Here is a 25,231-nt window from a genome sequence, read left to right as displayed (position 1 = left end):
AGGGCTCCACCCCTCATTTTTTCAGGTGGAAAGATGCTGCTTCTTGCAATAGGGCACAGGAGCTCATCAATAAATTAGGCTCCAGAAACAGCCCAGGGAAATCCTATAGTTGCCAAAGGTAAAAGGTGAACCAGCTCTAATAATAAGCCAGGTTTGCCTATCATTTTTCAGAATGTTACTTGGATTACAAAAAACTGATGAATCAATACACTAACAAAATCTAATAGGATCAGAAAATTACTTTGAGGTGGTGAACAAATCAACTTTATGCTTCAAATGTCACTAATATCAAAACTGTGGATACAAAATCCATGATAAATCTCTCCCACCCATTATTAGCTCCTTAAAACTGCCCCTGGGGCCCTGCCTTGACAGCCTGGACTGGCTGTGGAGGGTGCTCCTGCTTTAATGTGCAGGGAGACTGTACCAGTCCTTAAGAGGTTTCAGCGTTCTGCTCCCCATCTCACTTTACTTCAAACCCCAGAAGCAAACGTCAATACAGAAGGGTAATATTGATGAACACTAAACTCTGAAAATATGTTCAAGAACAAATTGCCAGCATGATTAAAAATCAAAGCCAGCATGATTAAAAAGAGCTTCCCTGAATGACTAAGCGGTCTAGGGTGGGATTCGTGAAGGATTCGTAGGAGGTCCTGAAAACCTAGCCAGTCATTCCCAGTATCCCTGCTTCACACCCTGAGGCCCTGGGCCACAGTTCACTTCGCTGGAGCCCAGTCATCACTGAAGAGGCCAAGGCCACATGCTTGGCTGTTGTAGGGTTGACACTAATTTCCCAGTTCCACAGTGTCACCAAGACAAGCCCTCTCTACCTCAGAGTGGACCGCCCCAGAACTCACAAAATGTGCCTCGAAGAGAAGAAAGCTTTGTTACCAGCTCTTACAACTGGGGAGAAAGGCAAGGATCCCTTGTCCAGGAAGGGGCAGAGACCACATCTTTCCCCCTCCAGGCATGGAGCAGTGCATGCTGGGAGAGGACAGGGGAAAGCCATTGCCCTGATCACCTGTGAGTCTAACTCACCGTCTGGGGGCCCAGGTAGGGACCAGCAGGGACCAGCAATGGCACAGTCTGGTACCTCTGGCTGTCCCTGAGAGAGGACAGAACGCCCTCTCTTCTATGGGGCTCTTATGAACACACTGCCCACTAACTACCACCCTCCAGGCCTCTCCTATCAGATAGATCATCGAAAGCCTGTTTGAGCTCACATCCAAACACGTGATAAATGCACATTGCTGCAACACAAAAAGGTGCATCCCTTCCTTTTAGCTTAAAGCCTACAGGCTGCCACTAGTTTAGGAGAGACAGTCTGGTTGATGAGGAAAGAAAATCTCCCCACACAGGAATATTTTACCAGGCATTCCTAGCCGTACATCAATCCAGGATGGACTCAGCTTGTCATAGCTTGTCACAGTTTGTTCCAGCCTATAACCACAGCTTCCATTCCCACTTAAGCAACTCAAATCAGGTAAAAGAGGCCGTGTGGATCCATAGAAATCCATCAGAGTTCTGAAAAACATCCCTAAAAACATGCCTGATGGTGATGTCAGTGGAGGACTTTTCAGAAACAACTAAATGTGTTTGAATTATGTCACCAGAGAATCATCTTTCTATAACTTTTCAAGCCACTTAAGGGTAGAGAAAACATTCTCTTCTGTAAATCTTACCTAAAGGTGACCCTGATGAAAAGTCACTTGCTGTTCTTCCCCGAGTGTCTGTCATTTTGTTATTCCTTCTGTGATTTCTCCCTCTGCTGCCTTTCCCCTAGTTTATAATGTAGGAAGATAGACGTGAGGTTTTGCTGATGAGTGGAGAGAACTAAAAATATGATCTGGAAGACTTATTTGTGACAGCTGGGGCTGCCCCACTTTTCAGGAAGGCCAAAGCAGCAGTCAGAGGGATAGAAACCAAAGAGATGGATGAAACAGGTTTTCATCATAGACACTCTTGAGGCACCTGAGTTGGTGTCTTCAAACCGTGTGTGGGTGCTGGGGACAGTCTATGCCTAAAAATAAAACATAGATCTAAAGAGAACCGAAAAGAGAAACGCCATCTGTCTGATGCAAATTTGTTTTTTACCTGTGAAAATAATATTTAAATTCTCCTCAAGTATTAAGCTGGTTTTCTACTAAATATAACAGAGTACACTCTAGATAGGGTAAGACACTGATTGACTGATACAAGAAACTGGATTCCATACCCACCAAGTGTTCTTGGGGACCCTGGAAAAAAGGCTGCCTGGAACTACTAGGTTTCCAAATCCTACAGGAATACAGTAACTTACATGATGGAGTATACTGTTTGGAAACCACCTGCACTGACACGATCATAGTGTAACTGTATAGTTACAATAGTATCCAGCCATGTGAGCCTATAGGAAGCAAAAGTGGGAGACAGAAAAACAAAAAAATAAAAAGAAGGAGAGGAGGAAGAGAGGAAGAGGAAGAAGAATTAGGAGGTGGAAGAGAAATAACACAAATAATACAAAGAATCTTAAGTTTGCCTTGTCTGACCACCCATTTGATACCTGAACCCTCTCTAACATGGAACTTGTGGGAGTGGGAGAGGGGAAGGCAAGGAAACTGAGTAGATTATGAAATAAAGAAACAGAGTTCTCAGCTACTGGGGGTACATACTGAAAGGAGGCAATACATCACTGCATATCACACTTTTTAGATCTCTGTCTTCACTTCATCCTCAGGCCTGAAGGACGATGTGGAAGAAACAATTACAAGACTCACAGCCTGTAATTGGTCCTGGTCTTCAGCATCCTAGGTAGCAGGCAGGGAGCAAGGTGAGCAGTCTTTGCAAAATCAGCAGTGGTATCAGGAATCTAGTGGGTACACGAGACAGAGTGAGTTCAACACTCTAGGTTTTCACTCTGCCGAAATTAAGGGAGGTCAAATGACTTATCGAAAATTTCCGCTAAGCAGCAGATTGTAAAACAAGCCTGCTCATTAGGATGCTACAAAAAAGCAATAATAAATGAACATGATTGTAAAAATACCGTTAAGATACACTTTAAAAAGAAAGTGTATCTGATAAAGAGTAACAGTACAGAACCTCAGTCTTACCCACCGTATGATCTTGAGATCTGAGGTTCAGATCTAGGGTGCAATTTTGTAGATGGGTGTAAAAGAGATCCATCCTCAGAAAAATGCAGCTGGCACCAACTATGCCCAGAGGGCTCATGGCTGGCTACTTGTTGCCATGCTGCCCAAGGCCCTTTAGAGTTAAGGGGGCGCCGACACATGCTGCGGGCTATGCGGCTGAGAGCGGGGTCAGATGGTGTGCGCACAGGTAGGGGCTTTATAAATACAAGTTCCCAGGTGTGTAACACCCTATCCCATAGCACGGCTCACGGATTAGGAAACACTCAGAATCTACTTAATGCCAGATTCATGAATGCCTTTAGTGAATATTCCTCTTTCCTGACTTCCCTATATTTTCTCTCCTTTTTACTATAGCAGATATATCTCTATTTCCGATTTTAAACCTTTGCTAAAAAGTTTACTGTTATTATAATAATAGCTAACAACTCTTGAGTATTTTCTATGTCAAAGACACTATTGTGAGCTGTTTTGGTGGATTATCTTTTACAACCCTGGAAAGTAAATTGCACTGGGATATAAACTCCATGAGGGCACGGACGCTGTTCTGGAGTCTTCTGGATTCCTTTTGCCTGGGGGGTAGTAGGTACTCGACAAATCTTCACTGAAGGAATGAACAAATGGATGAGTGAGTGAAAGAGCCGCCTATAAAGCAGGTACTATTATTATTCCCATTTTGCGACATGCAAAGTTAAGTGGCCAATCGATGGGGGGAACAAGATACAAAGCCAGGCAGTCTGTCTCCACAGACAGTCTTCCTGATGTGTACTGGTACCACCTTTACATCAAGTGGGTTTTGTTTTATTTTTATTCACTGCTTGCTTTAGGAATTGAGTTGCCCTAAAATGCCAGCTGGCGGGCTTGAAAGATAAGATTCTCAAGGGTTGTTTGAATCCCACACCCAAATTCTTGGAGCCAGGGCTGGCCCCCAAGAACTAGAAATTGTTTTCTTCCCCGAGAATGAGCAGAATAAAGAAGCCAGTGGGGCAAGTTAAATCAGAAAGAATGCAAGGGGGCTGAGATACCAATTTCCGAAAAAGGCGGGGGTGGGGGGGCATCTGGAAGGCCGCCAACGTTGGAGGGACTAGAGACTGCATCAGACTGGAGCGGTTCTTCAAGGCAGGAGATAAGACGAGCCAGTACAGACCACAATCAGGACGAGGACCGGGTGGGGTGGGAGGTGGTGAGCATCTTAATAATCACCTCGAAAATCAAGCATTCAGGTTTGCTCTTGTCTGCTGGCCACTGTATGATTTGTGGCTGGCTTAGTCCAACGTAAAGGACCAGCAATAAAGCAGATAACAAAAACAAAAAGGTATTTTTAGTTTGCTTTGTGTAGAATCTAGTGCAGTGTCCAATCAGGGCCACAAAAGCAAGGGTGCATAATGAAGGTCAGAAGCGGGGTGGGTCTCAGGTGCGAGCCTGGTTCTAAAGCAGTGATAGGACTGGAGAAATGAAAGGTATTTTTCATGCTTTGCTCTCTATTTCTCACTCTGCCTTTTTCCTTCTTGACTGCTCTTGTTCTCTCTTAAATAATGTTAAAGTTTACAGACCACGTTTCTCTTTCATGTCTTATACTCATGGACCTTGTCGTATTCAGGCAAGGCACAGACCACAGGTCCTAATTTGGCAATTTTTAGTTAGACTTTCTCTACACATTTTTGGGTTCCATTTCTGTGCCACGGGACCAGTACACGACCAGTACTGGCAGTGAGAACTGGTCTGAGGTGCTTCTTTTGCATTTCTGGCCTCTCAGCATCACTCCATGCTGCAGCGCAGACGAGTTGACCTTCAAGCCTTTATTTCACTGACTTCCAGCTTTCCTTATGCCAAAGCCACAGATCATTCTTGTGTTTGAAAGTACCTTTTTGCAAAAGCAAAGAGGAAAACCCAAGCACCATAAATAACTTGGCCTGCCCACCCCACAGTGATATTCCATAGGTTGAAGTTTCTGTGCCCGTTGACTCCTTTCAGGGGTGCATATATGCTTATAGCTCTCTGTCATTTATGTAAATGAAGCAAGCGCTGCTGTGCCTACAACGCTGATGCCTTGATGAGTACCCTGTGCACGTGCGTCTGCTGACCAGCACAGGCGAAGTCCAAGTTCGATGTGTAGGCAAGACCGACACTGTGCTCTGCTTGTCCGGCAGAAGCCACACACAGCAGACTTGTATTTCTGTCAAGGGCTCCGGTTTTCCATCATCTATTTTTTATAGCACTGATACTAAACCAACTGCAGCAAATGAAGGGTATTCTTTCTGGCTTGGGTGCATCACCATGCTGATTTGCCGTTCCTAAGAAGCAGGCTCGCTGAGTTGGGTTTTATCCTTTACCATGGGAGACCCAGTTCAACAAAACGTAAGTGTTTTGAGATGGCTGATTTTTTAAAAATGTAAATAACGACTTCCCCATGCATGAGGGGAAATGGCCATGTGATAAGATGGAATAGGGATGGAAATTTTATTTGGTACAATTGGTGGCAGGACGACAGTGGATTTGAAGACGAGCGAAATAATTTGCTGCATCCTCCAGTTTCTCAGTATATCATTAACCTCTGAGAGAATCTTAGTTTATTCTGAAGCAGCTTTGTGATTTTCAGAATCATATTGTCATGTGCTCTCTCTGAAATGTTTGCATATCCTCATCTTTATATGGTCTCCAAATAGAATAAGCTTGCATTTTTAGACTTTAAAAAGAGTGATAAAGATTTGCAAACCAGGAAATTTAGAGAGAACCATTTATAAAGGACCATAAGGCCCTTCCCCCATACCAAACACTCTCACACACGCTCACACACTAACGAACACAAAGAGATTTTAAAAATTAACTAGCTAACTAGCAATAACATTATATATCAACCTAGAATGCTTTTTGCTTACAGTAGATTTATGCAGAATAATTCGCTAAATGTCAATAACAAATGACCATATTTGTTGCCCAATGTTAAGCTTTAAATCTGTAGTGTATTTCATCAGGTCGTTTGTGGTTTTATGAAAGCTAATGCTCTTTATTTCTCTATGAATATTTATCACATTTCAGGTGTATAGCTATTATTGCTTTTTCAAGCTTGTTTTTACTTTGTCCTATATTCTCAACTCTAACACTATTCAACTTTTTGACTTTGTGAATGTAACTGCCATTCTCAGCTGATAAAAAAGAAAATACCAAACCAAGCCATATGAATTGCTATTTTTCAGTGTTCCTGTGTGTCTGTGCTTTACCTAACAGCAAGATCAATAGGACACCAGGAATGGAAACAAGTCAGCTCTGGGCTGCATTATTCACTTTCTATTAAACTTGACAGCTAATTTGCAAGTTCACACTTTTTTAATGCTAGAGTTCTTGAAACCCTGACAGCTGAACCCTTCTAACTCCAGCTAAGTATGAAAATAGAGAATGGAACCCAGAGGGTGCCGTTGCATTGGTATCGTTTCCAAGGTATTATTTTGGTCAAAGACAGAAATTAATTCATGTTTACTGCTTTCTGGTAAAAGGGAATAGTATGAGGGCAGTGAGAGAAAAAGGAGAATTGGAAGTGTTATAAAACAAGCCTGAACATTCCACTGAGGGTCACAAAAAGAATTAAAAGACCAAAAATTTAATCAAAATTAATTTAACAAAATCAAGTTAAGTAAGGATCTTTCCTTAGACCCACTGATGGAATGTTTCAAGTGCTTTTTCTATACAAAGAGACATTTAATCTGATAGAGCAAGTGGCATTTTTAAACCCCGGAAAAACGATTTATTCTTAGAAAAGAAGAAATCCTGGACATGTAGCCAGATATGGGAAAAAATATTTAAGGGGGAACATTTTTTGGCAGGAAAGAGAAAGAAAATAGTTGTTTTTTTTTGTTTTTTTTGTTTTTTTTCTGAAACACTTGGCCAAGCAGAAAGCTTAAAAATATTTCCCAGCTTGACCAGTTGCAAAACCACACAGCGTGTTTTGCCTTTCTGTTTGGGAAGAAGGAAAATCCTCGTCTGGAATGGGCTTATGAGTCTCATCACTTCCCAACCTCTGACAGGGATTAGTTCCATTAACTCCGCTCCTGTTGGAATGCCTAAGCTGTCATCTGTCCTGACCCCAAATGAAACACATGGCATTCTGAGAAAGAAGTTAAAGCAGCCAATTTCTCAGAAAATATCTGAATGACCCTCAGAGGTTAACAGCACAATCATTTATACAAAAATTGCTTCAAATGTGGATCATGTGTCCTTCCAGGGACCGCGGAGAATCTGTGTCTGCTAAAAGCTTTGCACAAACAAGCTGCCCTGATTGGATTAGAAGCGTAGGCAGAGGCTGGAGAAGAAGGCATGGAAATCACAAAAAATGTGCTATTACCGTTCCTTCTTAACGCCATAGCTTTTCTCTCTCCATGCTTTTTGTCCCCTAGTGTGTTGTATTCCCTAAAGCAGTTTCATTGAGATGATTAAGCAACTAGAAAAGTAGCTCTTCTAAACCAGTAAGCCCTTGTGCTCTTTTGGTCTCGTATTTAAAGTCAACAAAGAGTGTTTCTATCTGCTGAGTGGAGAGTGGAAAGGTTTGTTTATTGAAAGGAAACTTCACAGTATTATTATTTTTTTTTTTTCCATTTTACCTCTGAGTTCAACAAGAGGTCTGGGTCTTTAGGCAGCAGACAGAACCTGATTTTGTGGAGATTTGGCTTTATCTGTGGGAAAGTCCTTTAATTCCTCCCACGGTGTAAAACGTAAATCCTCATAAAGATGCCTTACTTTCTCCGATGCTGGGAAGATACCATATGTACCTCACCTTCCCACCCAAGCTTCAGAATCAGAACCTTCAAACTGTCAAGGGTCTTACAGAGTCTTTGAGGAGACAAAGTTTTAAGTGTTTTCTTATTTTTTATTCTTCAACGATAGAATTCACCTCCATTCTCCCTCCCTTAACTTTAAAACAGAAAACAAAACAACAAGAAAAACACAACCTCATTTCTTTGGAATCGCACCTTATTGTCAGCACAGATCTCCCTAAACAGTACAGCCATTCTAGGGGAGGCGCAGGTTCTAAAGCAGCAGACCAAGTCTGGACGCTGACTGCGCTGACTGCGGGAAGGGAGACCCGGCTGCTGGCGGATCCCCCGGGTCCTCCCCCTCCTCTCTCCTCCGGTCCTGGGGGGGTGTCCGCCGCTACTACCCTTCCTCCCAAACCTCTTTAAGGCCCAAACCTGAGACCTGAAAGCAGTGGAAATTCTAGGTATAAATGCCAAGTCAAAACAATCATTGGAAAATCAACATCTCCTTCTATTTTGCCCTGAAAGACAGTGAAAGAAGCAGTGCTTTGAAAGCCCTTAAGTAACTGCCGAAAAGGGAGAAACCGTGGGCAATCTCAATAGCAACGAATGCTGCCAGTTCTTAGCCTGGTTACTATTCTTTAGTAAATGGGGTGAGAAGCTCAGACTCACGAAGGTTGCGAAGAGCGACCCAGGACTCAGACGCTTTTACTATGCTTTACTCGACTTGTGACTTGAAGTAAAAATGTTAGCGATGGGAGCAAAGGGAGAAATTACAGTATTGCTAGGTAAGCATGTACTGTTAGGTAAAATGGATCAGGATTTCTTGTTGGGGAACCCTCCACTTTACCTCAATATGGGCTCTCAGTTCCCGAGTCCAAGTCACTGCTGAGAGAGGGTCACTGTGTGGATGAGCCACCTCTGAATGAACAGTTCTTGAGCCCAGTCCTGGAGGACCCTTGGGTTGAGCGGGTTGTGTCAGAGTGGCCCTGTTATTATCAGAAACAACTGGAAAACATGGGGGCTGGGAGTCACCCACAGTACAAACCCTGTGCTGTGACCAGTCAGCCTTGGCTCCTTTGCAAAAGGCGTTTTGTCTGAAGCCTCATTTTCAGAGTTTGTGTTAAAGTACGCAAACAGAACCCCAAGTGCTGTGGTCATGGAATGTCATTAGCTTCAACCTCCCCTTAAAGCTCACCCTCCCTTCCTATTTCTCCTGAGTCCCAGGTCTGCTCCGTGACCTCCAGAATACCCAGTTCCTTCATGTACAGACTTCCATATAGTTTGACCTTAATAGTCCCAGGGCACTCTCAGACAAGGGTAGACTTTTGTAGGGGAGAAACAATAATTTGCCCTCTATCCTCTGAGTTCTTAGCTAAGACTCCTGTAATAAAAGACAGATAAACGAGGGAAAAACAAACAGAAGTTTATTAACATGTATACCTCATACATGTGGGAGATACACAGGGAAAGATGAGAAACTCTCCAAGGTGGCTTAGAATTCAGGCTTAAATGCCATCTTCACAGGGAAAGGGGCGGGAGGATGTGGGCCTCTGAGGGATGGTAAATGATATTTAGGACAATGAACGGACCCTTAGAATAGACAGGAGGTGTGATAGTTTGTGACAACATGTGTCTGGGTGTGGTGTTGACTTCTAGTCTCCTCTCCGGTGAGAAGAGTCCCTCTTTCCTGGTTGATGAAACTCTCAGAGGGGATCTGTGACCATTGAGTTCCTTTCAGAGGATCTGTCTTTAGACAGACAAGTGAGTTCAGAGAAAGCCTCTCCCTGCATTTGCTGTTTTTCAAGTGCCTACAGCTCAAAATCATGAATATACCAAAGCAGCATATCTTGGGATAGGATATTCTGCTAGTGTTCACTTTTGAATGACAACACCAATATGCTACTTGTTTGCCTTAGATGCAAAGCATACTTTTCCTTTTAGTTTCATACAAACCCAGACTTGCACTACAGTAGCAGCATGAAGGTTAGTGACTGGTGAGGCTGACGCAACTACAAAGTTTATTGAGATGGCTCTTGATTGACTCAGTATCCAAGCTCTCAAGAAGCCATGAGGAGCAAACCCTTTGGGACCGTTATGATGGGGCAGTTTTAATGCAGCTGCAGCAGAGTACATCTGAGCCCTGCCTGTGTGGGAGACACAGCCCCACCCCTCCCCGGCCTGGACCTGGGTAACTGGGCACCTGTCAATGGCCCTACCATTGGCGGGGGGGGGATTAGCTAAGTTACTATAAACGTTTGGAAAAGAGCTTGACACACGTGTTGGCTGCGATAGATACTATACTTGTGTTGCTGGGAACTCAGCAACATTAGTATTGTATTAAAAATCAAATTCTAAGATATTCTGAGATATTTGTTCATTGCAACTGTTAAATAATCTGAACTTCGAGGCACGTGCACAGAACTTTAGTTTTCTGCAGGTAAACCATTTATTTTGATCCATGATAGATGAAGGGGACAAAATTACACACACACACACACACACACACACACACACACACTCAAATACTTTAAAGATATAATCCAGGAATGGTGATTTTAAAGTTTAACATAGAAGCAGATGCATTTTTAAAATGAGGTTTCATCAGATATTATTTATAAACAGGTAGTTTAAACAGAATGAAGACTTGGAGAGATTTGGGGGGAGGGTTGCGTGCGTGTGTGTGTGTGTGTGTGTGCGTGCGCGCGTGCAGTTTGCCCTTTTCCCTTGTCAGAATGGTTCCATTTAGGAAACAAGCTTTCTTCCCAAATTTGCAGATGTCTGCAAATAGTATTCTGCCCAGAAGGGAAAAAATAGCTTACTATGATTCATTTGAAGCAAATCTCCTAGAATGTCAAAAGGGAGTACTTATTGCTGTGAGAAGATTGATTTATCTGCAGAAACAGGTATTGCTTCTCACCCTAAAATCAAGGCCTTCCCTTGAAACAGGTTGACTAGGCAATGCCTCTTGACAAGATCTGAGGCCCCCTGACAAGTCCTCACTAGCCCCCAAGTAGCTCCCCACATCCCATGACCCTTGCTTCCTGGCTGGTCTGAAATTCCTGCCCACAGGGTCAATCCTGTGTTTCAAAGATACAGATAGCTTGCTTAAAATAGAATTTACCTGAGAGAGGAGAGTGTGTTCAACTTCTGTTAGCATCTCTTAGAGCCTTAAATGGTCAGATAAACTACTGCACCCCTTCAAGGTACAGAGAGCAGTCCCCGAGAGGTGATTTTCAATTTGTGAAAAGCATCTGGGCAATGGAAATTTGAATTGTAGAGAAAGAAAGGATCAATAGCTGGTGAAACATCGAGGAAAGATCCTTTGAGGAGGGGTACCGAATGGGGTCTCCTTGCAGGATGAGTTGGCTGTGGGTAGAGGGAAGATAGCAGGGCACGCAGTGTGCGCAGGGGGAGAACACTCCAGAGAGCTGACTGGATCCTGCAGGAAATGGGGTTGCCTCACTCTTACCCTTTATATCTCCCGCCTCCCCTATCTCCACATAGGTTTGGGAGGGACTAGAAAAGAAAGCAAAGAGGAGATGGGAATGGTGGGTATAAAATCTACTAACACTATAGTCTTTGCTCTTCTGCCTACTTCCATTCTATTAAAACACTCATGCGTGGTAATGAAGCTTTGTAAGAGAAAGTTTGTTTTAAACAAAAGGGGCAAGGAAAGTGAAAATAAATCAGCAAAACAAATCAGGGCTTCCAAAGTCACACTGCCTGCTTCAGTCCCACCTGAGACCCACCCTGGGTAAAAAAGCCCCAATCTACCCTATTCTATGTAATTCTGGTGGCGAACTGTGGTATGTAACAAACTAAAAATAACGACAAGTATTTGCACAGTTTCTTTTTTGCAGCTGTTTCTTGAGAAGAAGGTATCAAACTTGGTCAAGGAGAAAGTGTATATACAATGATAAAGTGAAGTTTTCCTGAGTTTGATTTCATTGCTATTTTGGTTGTTTCGTGATCGTGGAGCCGATCCCACCCACCTATTTACTGTAACGTTTCTTTTCTAGAGCCAGAATAGGACAGACTCATATACCATTCTGATCTGGGTGCATTTCTTCAGAAGGTATGCTGTACTCACGGGGAACCGCGGCTGCCTGGGCTTGGGGCTGACAAGGCCAGGAGGAAATCTGTGCATGTATTTTAACAAAAAGATTTACCAGGGAAGTTAAGGAAGTAAAATGATGGGCACCAAAGAATATGAGGCTACTCTGACCTCTCCTTACCATTCATTCCTATCATGTCCCAGCAGAATTCTGTTGAGATTCTGCAGAGATACCTTTGATTTAAGCTGACGGATTTACAGGAGGCCAGTGGGGAAATGAGAGGAAGTGAGACGGGGAGGCCAGAGCGATGGTTTTGGAATTCTTGACTCTGCCTTATTTCACAGTGGAATATTGTGCTGGGGGCCTTAGGAATACTGTGAGGAATCTATAACCGGGCCCCATCCTTGTCCTAAAGATCCTCCCATCTTGCTCTTCTCAGTTACAGCCACGCCCATATGGTCCCTACTTGTTCTAGTGAGTGGATGTCTCTTGCTCACTGACACTTCGCGGAGGCCAGGGAATGCTCTGATCGCCACAAGCACCCCTGATCGCAGGACTTCTAAGGCCCTCCAAGCCACCTACTTATGTTGAATTTTCCCTGGTGCAGCTGGGCTCCAATGGTGGATAGGACAGCAGGGCCCCACTTCCGATGTCCCTGCCTGCTGCTTCAGGCTAGTTAGGTTGCTCCACCTGCTGATGCCCAGGCACGCTGGCTCTCTCTATGTTTCTGACAGCACCCTGGCCAAATGCTGTCTGGATTTTGTTCCACCAGATGGTGTTCATCTAACTCATCCTGGAGGAATCAACCCAAATCTACCCCCTGAAAAGGGCGAACTTAAGTAGTTCCTCTACCCCTTTCGGACAAATGGTTGCAGCCTTGAATTGCAAAAGAAGAGATGTCTAAAGGATATAGCCTAGGTGCTGTATCTGTTTCCTAGGGCTGCCATAAAGAAGTGCAACAAACTGAGTGGCTTGACACTAAAGAAATACCTTGTCTCGCAGTTTTGAAGGCTAGAAGTCCAAAATCAAGGTGTCAGTGGGGTTGTGCTGCCCCTAAAGGCTCTAGGAAAGAACCCTTCTTGACCTTTTCCTTGCTGCTGGTGGTTGCCAGAAACCCTCGGCATCCCTTGGTTGATGGCAGCAGCATTCCAACCTCTGCTTTTATTGTCATACGGTGGCGTCCCTTTTTCTTGTGTGTCTGTCTCTCTCCAAATCTCTCTCTCCTTAAAAGGACACCAGTCATTGGATTTAGGGCCCACTCTAATCCTCTCGACCACATCCTAACTTGATTACATCTGCAAAGACCCTATTTCCAGACGAGGTCTCTTTCAACGGTACCAGGAGTAGGACTTCAACATACTGTTCAGGAGACACAGTTCACCGTACAATCGCTACTCCTGGGCACCGGGTCTCCGAGCAAGAAGCAGCTTCTAAGTGTGTATTGCAAGCTCAAAACACACCCTTCAGTCCCCAGACTCAGCACTCACCCCCTCCCACATCCTTGCAACTGACCTGCTCTGTGGGGTCCACGCAGGGCTGTGGCCTAATGTCTCACTGGCAGGACGGGCCCACCTGGTCCAGGCTATTTCTGAGTGAGGTCAGAGCCCGGAGGACTAATCACCCCTCACTATCACTCATGCACTTTGGTCTACTTTGAACTTTAAGCCCGAAACTTACTTTTTCCTAAGTACTATGACATCCTTGGAATAGATCATTCTTTTTTCACATTCTTTCTGTCACACTTAGATGCCCTTCCAATCCACACACAATATTGAGATTTTCTTCCAAGGGAATGAGTTTTCCTAAAACTTCATGGGTCCCCTTAATTGTTCTGAATTTGGAGAGCTGCAGAATGCCCTAGAGTTACTTATCCCTATGCAGACAACTTATAAGATCACCAATCTCCACTGAACTTTCCATTTTCTACTCCTATATTACTTTGAAAAGGAAAATTTTGACTTCCTCAACTGTAAATTGGGTTTTAAATGTGCATATTTATCAAGAAAGCAGGTCAGATATCAGGGCACAGATATCACACTGTGGAATTGATTACCCATGATCTACAGTAACAATCTGGGTGACAATTTTAGTCCTCCGTCTGCACAATGATTTGACAGTACATCAGAAAGAGACAGAGACAGAGGCAGAATGACAGAGAGAGAAATTCCACTTTCTAAAAGTCAGTGCTTAGTCACTGCATCAGACTTTGTGTAAAGACAAAGAGAATGGGACTTCCCTGGTGGCGCAGTGGTTAAGAATCCGCCTGCCAATGCAGGGGACATGGGTTTGATCCCTTGTCCAGGAAGATCCCACATGCTGCGGAGCAACAGAGCCTGTGCACCACAACTATTTAGCCTGCGCTCTAGAGCCCGTGAGCCACGACTATTGAGCCCGCGTGCCACAAGTACTGAAGCCCGTGCACCTAGAGCCCGTGCTCCACAACAAGAGAAGCCACCACAATGAGAAGCCCGCGCACCGCAACGAGGAGTAGCCCCCGCTCGCCGCAACTAGAGAAAGCCCGCGCACAGCAACGAAGACCCAACACAGCCAAAACTAAATTAATTAATAAAGGAAATAAAAAAAGACAAAGAATCCTACTGAAAAAGTAAATACCAAGAGGCTTAGTTAGGTATGACAATGCAAGACATTTTATAAATTTTTCATACATAGGTACAAGCGAAAGTGATTTGTGAGACGGTAATTTTGCATTATGCTATGTTCAAAGACAACTGAAATTCCTCATTTGCATTAACCATCTGAGATGTTTTCCATTTGGAGGAAAGTTCTATTCTGAGTTCCAGCTCCTCCCATATTAGGTGGGCAGCATTGGAGCTTCTGTATTCGAATCTGTCCAGATGCCACTGTGTATCAAAGTAAGTTTTACATATCCTAGGTGAGGGAAGGATTTAAATTAACCAATGGGACTTGGTTTTTTAAAACAGCCAGTTAAAGAATATGGATACTTGACCATCAGAAAAAGATATAAAATAGTGAGTGGCATGAGTCATTTGTTCCCTAAGAGAAGGGAATGAACTGTTTAGTGGTTTTCATAGGAAAAATATCCAGTAAGCAGATAACATCAATTAAAAAAAAATGTGTCAGTAACAATGGAATTTGGGTAGAACACTGATGTGCAGCTAAGTCAGGATAAAGCCCCTTCCAGGTTTCAAGATGGTTGATATTTGCTCACCTGTTCCAGCAGGAGGGCAGGTGCCTGGAAGCCCTGCTCCAAAGGTGGGACAGCATTTAAAGCCTGGACCTCCTCAAGCCTGTGACTTCTGGGGCAGGGTCGTGAGCTGAGCTATTATTCCTGGGTTCTAGCTGCAAACCGTCTACTGCAAGCTGGGCTGCAGCAGTTCACATGAGGAATCTCTGACTGTCCTTTCTTGGAGGAACTTAAAAGGGACTTGCTCAAGGACTGCTTGTCAGAAACGCTGAGTCATCAGTATTCTATTACAATTCATCACATGCATACATTGCCTTTATTTGTGGAAATTCATAAGAGCTAAAACATGACTTCTTAAAGTTTCTTGGCTGTCCTGACAGTCCCCCTGAGTGGAAGAAGGCATGCTTCACAAAAAAGAAAAAGATGACTTTTACAAAAATTCAACCACCCGAGGGATGATGAAATGAACATTTGGAGATATTTTTCTCCTGCTCTTAAAAAAATTTCATAGTAACCTTTTTAAAAAACAAAACTGGAATTAACACTGCATTGATTTGCATCTTCAACTTTACTTCACTGTTTTGAGAATATTGTTCCCATTCATTAAGTATTCTTTGAAAATGTAAATTAATTAGCTGCACAGGGAGTTTACACTAAATAAGTAAATTACAATACAACCCAATGATAAATACTAAAAATTTCTATCTCTTAATGCTAAAGGAGCCAGAAATTCTGCATTGAGTGTTGGATTTTGCTCATTCCCTCAAAAAAACTGCGTTAAGTTATACCGTACATGAAATGTTACGGGGTTTTTTTTTTCCTACCAAGTAGATCATGATAATTCTAAAATTGGGCAGAACCACCTGGAATATGAGTCATTAGACTAAGTAAGAAGAAAAAGAGAAAGAGCAATAAAGTGTCTTCCTAGGAAACTGAAGATCTGCATTATCCCTTGTATTTCACAGGCTGGAAACTAGTGATCTGGGCAAATGTTAGATTGGATGATTCTCTAGAATTAGCTGACCCTGTGTATTTGTGATCCACTTGCCTACAGAACTGCGGCCATCATTTGACCTGAGGGTGAGGGGTGTTCTCCCCGAATCAGTTTAACATAAGGACAAGGCACACAGAGAAAGCACTAAGCAATTAGCTCTGCTCTTTACTTATTCAGAAACTGGAAGGACAGAGAAAATGCAGAAGGAAATCCTGTCTCTAGCCCCTTAGAGGACAGTCCTCTGAAAGAGTAGAGATTTGCTTGGCTGGCTCGGAGAGAGCTGGGTAGAAAGTCAATGAAACATCTAGAGTCCTTTTGTTTTTCAAGTATACAGACTTTAAAGTGTTAGCAGCTTTATCCTGAGTATACTTGTTTAATACTGGTAGAACTTATACTTTACCACATAAGAAAATAAAGGAGAATAGGAAATAAAGAAGCAATTTCTATGAATCGGAGATAAGGCCTTGATGTACAAGATAAGCAACTCCCAGTCACAGAATTCTTATCATATGCTATACCCTGCGCTCAACACTTTACGTATATTATCTAATTCTCACACAGTCAGTGGTAAATAGATATCATCATTCTATTCCGCAGCTGAGGAAGGAAAGACTGGAGGGCTGACTTCATCTACTGTCCCACTTGGTCCCTCAGAAAACATGCATTTAGCTCCTAATGTGTGGCCACCATGGTGTGAATGCGGGGGAATGTGGCCGGGAACACAGCCATCCCCTCTGCCTCCTTCCTGAGCGGCCAGGGATTTGCATCTGTCTGCCCATCTCCAAGGCACTGAACCCAACACTAATAGTGCTGTTTAATAGAGAGACTTGTGCAGTCTCACAGGAGACCAGTAAGTAGCACTGTATCTTAATTTGTTTTCTTCCTGATTTGAGAATCACCATGATTAACCTGAGAACTTGGAATGAAAATAACTAGTGCTATTGTGCATCATTCTGTGATGACGAGACGAAGGCAGGATTCACTTGGTTAACCAGATTTAGAAATAAAGCCCTATAGTTTTGCTGCCTCACCGAAAAGTCTTATCAACCACCACGGAAGAGACAAGAATGCTTACACTAAAAGAAATATCACCAGTATTTACCTAGAACACAAGATTCATCCCGATGACCAGAATTAGACAGAATGGAAAAGACAGAACCTTAGCAAAATATTTTCAAGTGATCCCCATCCACAAATACAGTTTTATTTGGCAAGTCAAGGGCCCACAGCAGGTGAAAACGTTTGCCTAGGTGACAGATGGTAGAGCCAGGCAATCATCAATTCGTGGCCACATTTTTCCATATACCATGCAATGGGCTTTTTTAGGGAACGCAGGCACTGACACCATGGTAGATCTTCTGGTCCCCATAATGCAAGACAGAACCTTATCTGAGTCCTATTCTTGGGCTGGTTGGATAAACCCACAGACCCAAAATACAAGCACTGTATTTTTGGAATAAAAATCTTTTTTTGAACTTTCTAAAAATGTCCACAAAAGTTATTCTCCATAGGTTTACTAAAACTCAGATTAATTTTAAGGCACTGACCATGTATATTTCAAGTGTTTTTTTTAACATCAGACCCCTTGTCAAGGATTGTACCACCAGGGTGTGTTTAATCTTAAAAGTAAATCAGGGCCTCCCTGGTGGCGCAGTGGTTGAGAGTCCGCCTGCCGATGCAGGGGATACGGGTTCGTGCCCCGGTCTGGGAGGATCCCATATGCCGCGGAGCGGCTGGGCCCGTGAGCCATGGCCGCTGGGCCTGCGCATCCGGAGCCTGTGCTCCGCAACGGGAGAGGCCACAACAGTGAGAGGCCCGCATACCGCAAAAAGAAAAAAAAAAAAAAAAAAAAAGTAAATCATATTTCCGTGAGAGTTAGTCATCAAAGAAAGCATAAAACCTGTCTGGAGCAGATTCAGGGGCAAACATTAATCAGTAATTCAAAACAGTGATTGAGGTGATTTTATTTGGGTTTAATTATTTTTCCTGAACAAGTTATTCCTCTTACTTTATCTTAAAATGTATAGCAAACTTGGTTTTATCAAAATAAAATATGCCTAATCATGGGACATCAATTGGAAATCAAGTTTTATCGTTGCATAATGGTTTAATAACCTTGATAAATAAGGCTTGTGTCCTAATGAACACATGTGGTTAAAGAAGCTTATTGAAGTGAAATGAATCTCTTCAGGCATTTCTTTCTTAATGTAGGTACGATCTCATAAAAGGCTTAATTTGGTAATCTGGTAACAAAAATCATTAATTTTTCACTAACTTTGAAAAAATCAAAAGTATTGAAATAAACAAATAAAATTGACTCATTTAAATGCCAAGAGTATAATAAAAGCCAATTAATGAATTTTTAAAAATCCTCTTAACTTCCTCTTGTATGTGAGTACTGTTACTTTGATAGTAAGTCATTAACACAATATGTTGACTCCGACACACCTATTTAGCTAGCCATAATTGTGTAATCGAGAGCGCCGAAGTAATAGCACCATTGATGCAAACTGAGGACATTCCTTAATAATCTGTCAACTTTTCAGAGGGGAAGAGAATTTGCTTTGATGAGGCTGTTTATATCTATCACATCAGTGTTGACTGAAGTGAGTGACTCATTTAGTAACCATGGAAATAACGCCGAGGAGTATGAAGCGGGGAACAAGTGTGCAGGCTTCCAGATGCTGCTGCTTTTGTGGCAGCATCTGTTCAGGGATCCAAATCTGATTAGAAGCATATTTAATGTCTCAAAAACCCAAACTCATTTGGTTTTGCTTTCCCTTCACACTTTTGTTGTTTCTCTAGAATAGCCTCAAGTAAATATAAAACAAGGCAACCCAATACTTCACTCACAGGACCCTACGTTCTTTCCAGAAATGTGTCTCATATTTAAAGATGTGTGTGCAAATGTGCTAAAAACAGACCTCCTCCCAGACACATTTTTACTACCTCTATTTCTGAAATCCCTGGTCAATCTCCAGGCTCCCATACTATATTTATCTTTATGTTTGTGTCTTTCTATAATACTTACCTTGCATCTGTTTCCATGATTTTCTAATATACTAATACATATACACTTGTAGGACAAACAGACAAGAAAAGAACATCAAGAAAATAGGCAATCAATCTCCTCTAATTCACTCAACCTAAGTCAAGTTATATGTGTATATACATCTCTCCATACTTATGTCTCTACGTGGTTTCCAAAACTATCATCTGTTTAGCTTAAGTAGCACAGAGTTCCTATCAAGTAAGCTTTGTTAGATTAAGTATCTTTGGGGATAGATCTTTTAAAAATGATCCATGAAAACTTTGGGGTTTTTTCTATTTAAAATAAAATTCTACTAATACGTTCCTTTGATATTCACCCAGGATTAACTGAAAGTCTACTATGTACAAGGCACAATGGAGAACACGAAAGTGAATAGAGCATGGTCCTTGCCCTCAAGAAAACATAAACACAAATAACAGAAAGTAAGACAAGACAAAGTGGTGAAGACAAGGAATTATAGTCACTTAAATGAAAGCAGGCAATTTATGTTATATATACAGCAGGCAACTTTGACGTGGACCTCCAAGAATGGGTGTGATTTTAAGAGCGATTAGGAGTAATCCCAACGGAGGAAACATATAAAAGATGTGACTCAAAATCATATCTGCCTCATCACACCAGTCATGAGTTCCTGGGAGACAGGGACTGGTTTTGATGATCTGGGCACCCCTGAGACCCAGAACTATGTCAGACACATGGTAGGCGCCCAGTTAAAATGTGCCGATTTAACTCAAAGGCTGAAACTTAAAATGTGCATAAAAATGAGCAGCAAAAAGTCCAGTTTGGCTAAAGAACAGAATATGAGAAGGGAAATGGAATATAACATCTTGAAAATTATGATGGGAACATACTGTGCTGGGCTTGATTTGGAATGTATAAATAGATAATGTGAAGTCACTGGTCCTTTTCAAAAGATTAACCTTGCAACAGTTGCACCATCAAATCGAGAAAGAGAGAGAGACAGAAAGAGGGATTGAGAGAGATGAGAGGGAAGACTAGAGACAGGAAAACCAATCAAAAGATTAAGATGATAATTTGTTTAATAAAATGGAATTAAAATGACAGAGATGATGACCCTGAAATTAATAGTAGTAGTTACAAGAACTCTATGAACAATAGCAAAAAAGTGATAAATACAACAGTAGCTAATATTTAATGATCAATGCTATACCCAGGCACAGAGTCAGAATTTCTATTAATTTACCTTTTGGGACTCTTACTGTAAAGTTGTAATTCACAAGTTTATAGGTGAGGACATTGAGACTTGGAGAGATTAAGTAACTCCCTCAAAGGAGCTCTTCTAGAAACTGTATTAGGATGTCACATTTTTTTTTTTTTTTTTTTTTTTTTGCGGTATGCGGGCCTCTCACTGTTGTGGCCTCCCCTGTTGCGGAGCACAGGCTCCGGACGCGCAGGCTCCGGACGCGCAGGCTCAGCGGCCATGGCTCACGGGCCCAGCCGCTCCGCGGCATATGGGATCCTCCCAGACCGGGGCACGAACCCGTATCCCCTGCATCGGCAGGCGGACTCTCAACCACTTGCGCCACCAGGGAGGCCCTAGGATGTCACATTTTGTTTCATCCTCTGGAATAGAATTCTATGTGGTAGGTGTCAGAAACCCACATTTAGAAGCTTTATCAAATGAAGCTTCTCTTTTGAATACAAATAATTAGCTAGAGTAGTCAGCACCAGTGGTAATAATTCCAAACTAGAATCTCTGCAGCACGGTGCTTTTTGCAGGATAACTCCCACCCCTTTGTAACTACTGGATGAGAGCAGGCTGTAATGGTTGATAGCTGTTGACCCACAGAAGGCTGAAGTTCATTGTAAATATTAACAGGAGAAATGCTCGAAAATAGATGTCTAAATCTTTTTATGGAAATAGTCAAAGATTTACTGTAATTGCTTTTAAAAATAAAGCTCCCCATTAAAATATAAACTGGCAACACAACGTTATACGTGGTTCACTTTTTTAAAAAATGTACTAAGCATGTAAGGTGTGCAAGTTGCTGAACTAGAAGGAATGCGAGATAAACGGTGAAAAAGAAATTAGCCTTAATCTCACATGTATCACAGTGAGAGAAACAGACAGACATGAAATAGATAAGTATTCTAGTATTGCCAAAGGAGAGTGTTTTGAGAACATAGAAAGAATAATGACAGTCAATGCATCAGGCATATGAACAAGCCAGTTTTAGAGTCTCTTTCTGTGTTTGAGGTTATGACGAATACATGCATGATTTCAGAGACTGTTTTTGCCTGGGGGAAAATAAATTGTATGTTACAGGATTTACACAGATTAAAAACATTTTAAAAAGCACAGAAAGAAAGAGTAATTAATTAGGGAAAGGGAAGCCTTTAAGAATGGATGGGATTTAGGGAAACCAAAAGGTTAAGGAAATTCTATACCCAGATTGGGAAAACAGCATGACCATCCATGGTGGGTGTGAGGAAGAGCAGGTAGACATGGCTGAAATGAGGGGCATGGTGGAAGATGAGACTGGAAAAGAAGGATGGCGTCAGATCAGGGGATGGCCTTACAGTCACACTAAATTGTTAGAAGTTGACCTTGGACAACAGAGAGCCCTGAGAAGTTTTGGAAGGAGTGACATAACTGGGCTACGTTTTAGGAAGAGCCCTCTGGCAACAGGGTAAATGATGGCGAGGGGAAGTAGGAGAGTTAGGTTGGGTACCTCTACCTGAGATCTCAGAGACAAAGTATGGATCTGATCATCGGATGTTGCATTAGGAAACTGTTAGGTCAATTCTGCAAGTACCACAGCACTCCAGAAAATATTTGCTGTTGAAGGATAACTACCTCCTCTGGTAGCTACGAAGACCATTAACTAGCTGCTCATTCCTTTGTCTTCTTTCACTCTCTGTGCATAAAAATACTCCCAAGTAATCCATAAAAACACACCGAAGTGGTCCCAGCACAGCTTAAGATCTAAATTTATGGTGTCTTTTTTTTTTCTTAAGACACCCAAGCATCCTCCAAAAAAGCCAAAGATGTTATATGTAAGTCAAGAAGCCCAAGATCTTTCTTTTTTCTCCCAAGATTTTTTTAATACTAAGTTTCTTGGATTGTTAACTTTACCTGGAAGTTGAAACAATGAAAGGTAACTTATACCCTCAAAACAGCTTCCTGCTGTCCAATTGTAAAGAAACTGGCCTTCAGAATAGAGGAGTGAAATTACCTGGAGTATTCAAGTAATTTGCTAACACAGAAATGCTAAAAACACTGAAAATTGTTATTTCCTGGGTATCTGCCCTTTGTGTACATGGCACACCAAGAAAAGTTTAAAGTAAGTAAAGTGATTAAAAATATGAGGCTGCAGTGAACCTCTAGTCTATGGATTAAAATACTGCCACTTTCTCCTCGCTCCTTATAAACCCAGGACCTTTACATCACAGAAGCAAGGTTAACGTCCTGCTCTGTGACTATGAACTCTACTGTTTCATCCTCAGTTCTACAGAGACCACTGAACTAGAAAGATGCATGCTTAAAGAGGAAGCACTACAGAACTCCCCAAAGCTGTAAAATTTCCAGTGTGAATAAGACACAGTTCCCACCTCGAGCCTCCAGATTCTGTATGCCTTAACAAACATTGGAAATTATTCTAAGGAAATTAATGGAATAAGACTTGGTAGTTCTTAAGGCAAATCAGCATCTCTGCTGCTTCTCAGTATTTGAACACTTATACTGGTGCATTGGATCTTTTTTTTCCTCCTGGCTTCCCGTAAAGCTTCATAATTATTTTCTCACCATCCTCATAAAAACAGATTGCTCTGTTAACATATATTACCTAGGTTTAAGATTATTAGAACATACCCTGTTCTATGTGATCTGTAATTCAAATTAAATTGGTCTTATTCTCCAAAAACATAAGATTGTTTTCAAAGTTCTTAAGGGAGATAGAGCAAAAGAATCCTTTTCTTCGTGTTTTCAGTGAAGTTGCTGCTACGCTCCAGCAAGAAGGCATCTGTATTATTTCAGGTGCTTACCTTTATGGCCAAAGTTGTGCCCAAAATACAATATACCTTTAAGTGGCTCTGGGATTGATTAATTTCTCAGATATTTTCCTTCTTCCCTCCATGATGATGTGAAATTCAGCTCTGACCCACTTCAGCTATTACACAAAATAAAATTATACTGAGTCTTACAAAACTGGCTATTTTTCTGGCACTTTGGGTGCCCATTTTGGGTAGAGTTTTGGGTAACAGTAAAGGAGGGTTAAGAAAAGCTCAGGTGCTTCTGGTGAGCAGACACTTATTATCAAGGATTCTCAATGCTTCAGCCATTAGTTAAAGGAAACAGGAGATGAAGCTCTTAGGCCCAACACAGGGATGAAGGGATAGGACCTCTCTGCTCTCTTCCAAGTCCTACTCTTTCAACAGATTTCCCAAAATTCTGTCCCAGAATAACTTATGATCCATGCCTGATTATTTTTTATCACCAATCACATGCCACAAACAGACTAATCGTAGAGCACAATTCTGCCAAGGCTGAAGTGATATTCAGGATTTCCACACCTCTAAAGATATCCAGAAAGGCAACCTAGCTGCCTCATGCTAAACTCAATTAGAATAAGTTCCAGAAACACTTTTCCAAATAATACCACTTTCTTTTTTTTTTTTTTTTTTTTTTTCTTTTTGCGGTATGCGGGCCTCTCACTGTTGTGGCCTCTCCCGCTGCGGAGCACAGGCTCCGGACGCGCAGGCCCAGCGGCCATGGCTCACGGGCCCAGCCGCTCCGCGGCATATGGGATCCTCCCAGACCGGGGCACGAACCCGTATCCCCTGCATCGGCAGGCGGACTCTTAACCACTGCGCCACCAGGGAGGCCCCCCACTTTCTAATTAAATAACCATGTGAACAATAATAATTTAAAATAAATCTAATTGTTCATAGCTAATGAGGATTGAAGAAGCATTTTGAGATCCAAAGAATTAGGAACTCTCCTATCTCATTAGACTTTCATGGATGTTTTTCATTAAAAAAAAAAAAACTCGGGGGCTTCCCTGGTGGCGCAGTGGTTGAGAGTCCGCCTGCCGAGGCAAGGAACACGGGTTCGTGCCCCGGTCCGGGAAGATCCCACATGCTGCGGAGCGGCTGGGCCCGTGAGCCATGGCCGCTGAGCCTGCGCGTCTGGAGCCTGTGCTCCACAACGGGAGAGGCCACAACAGGGAGAGGCCCGCGTACAGCAAAAAAAAAAAAAAAAAAAAAACCTCAAAAAGTAACACATTCTTCCCTGACAACACGGTCATAGCTGTTTCATCACCCTGTCTAGAGCCAGTGACAAAACATGATCTCCTTTCTATTTATCTTTTGCAGATTATTCTGAAGTATGATTTGTTCTAACAGCTGTTACAGAACTCATGACCTTTTGACAGGTATCAACAGTGCCCATTTATATAATTACGTGGGACTTTAATTATTGTTTTGGCTAAAATCCAAACAACTTCTCGTTTTTCTCCCTTACTACATTCTACTACCATTAAGAAAGCTGTTTTGGAGAAAAATTATAATCTCGCATGATAGTTTTCTTTAAATTATTTGGAAGTTGAGCAACATAGGAATAAAAGTCTATAATTTCTAAGAGGAAGACCTCAGTTCTCTGGAACAGGGCTTTTCCTCAGGTGATTGGTTTAGTCTCCTAAAAAAGTTCTTGTTTTCCTCATTTTTTTCAGTGCATGTCAATACAGAAACCATTTTTCTCTCCAGAAAGATCTAGGTATTTTTTCTTCTACTTTACGGTAAAGTGCTTGGTTTATTTGAAACTGTGGTCTCGGGTTCATCTTCTGGTTATACCCCCAAAATTCTTTCTCCATAATTGTTTGGTTCTCAACTCTGTTTGCATTTCACATCTGGATCAAAATTCCAATTAAAGGTGACAAAACAGGGACGAGGGCAAGACTTTCACTGGTTGCTCCAGAAAGTTTGCTTACATAAGCTTCAAAGAGCTGCTACCTGTTGTTATTCTTTGAGAAGGTTAGGGCACCAATTCAATTACCGTGGAGATTTTTGTCTACAAATGGATTATAGATCAAACATTTCTATCATACTTGAAAGAGTGCAGGGTGGGGCT

General features: G+C 42.2%; 1 protein-coding gene across 4 annotated transcripts in view; it reads left to right on the top strand.

Moving 5' to 3' along the window:
• SORBS2 (sorbin and SH3 domain containing 2) overlaps positions 1–25,231 on the top strand; it is a 173,760-nt gene that overhangs the window by 22,109 nt on the left and 126,420 nt on the right. The window contains exon 1 of one of the 4 annotated variants that reach the window (XM_060085819.1): positions 11,930–11,951. The exons of the other annotated variants lie outside the window; for them this stretch is intronic. The gene's annotated coding sequence lies outside the window, so the exon portion shown is untranslated. Of the gene's footprint in view, positions 1–11,929; positions 11,952–25,231 lie in introns of those variants that run through there. 4 annotated transcript variants of the gene reach the window in all.

The sequence above is a fragment of the Mesoplodon densirostris genome, chromosome 20 (genome assembly GCF_025265405.1).
Source record: "Mesoplodon densirostris isolate mMesDen1 chromosome 20, mMesDen1 primary haplotype, whole genome shotgun sequence".
Taxonomy (NCBI): domain Eukaryota; kingdom Metazoa; phylum Chordata; class Mammalia; order Artiodactyla; family Ziphiidae; genus Mesoplodon; species Mesoplodon densirostris.
The sequence above is the reverse complement of the archived record's forward strand: the minus strand, read 5'-3'. Positions and strand labels throughout refer to the sequence as shown.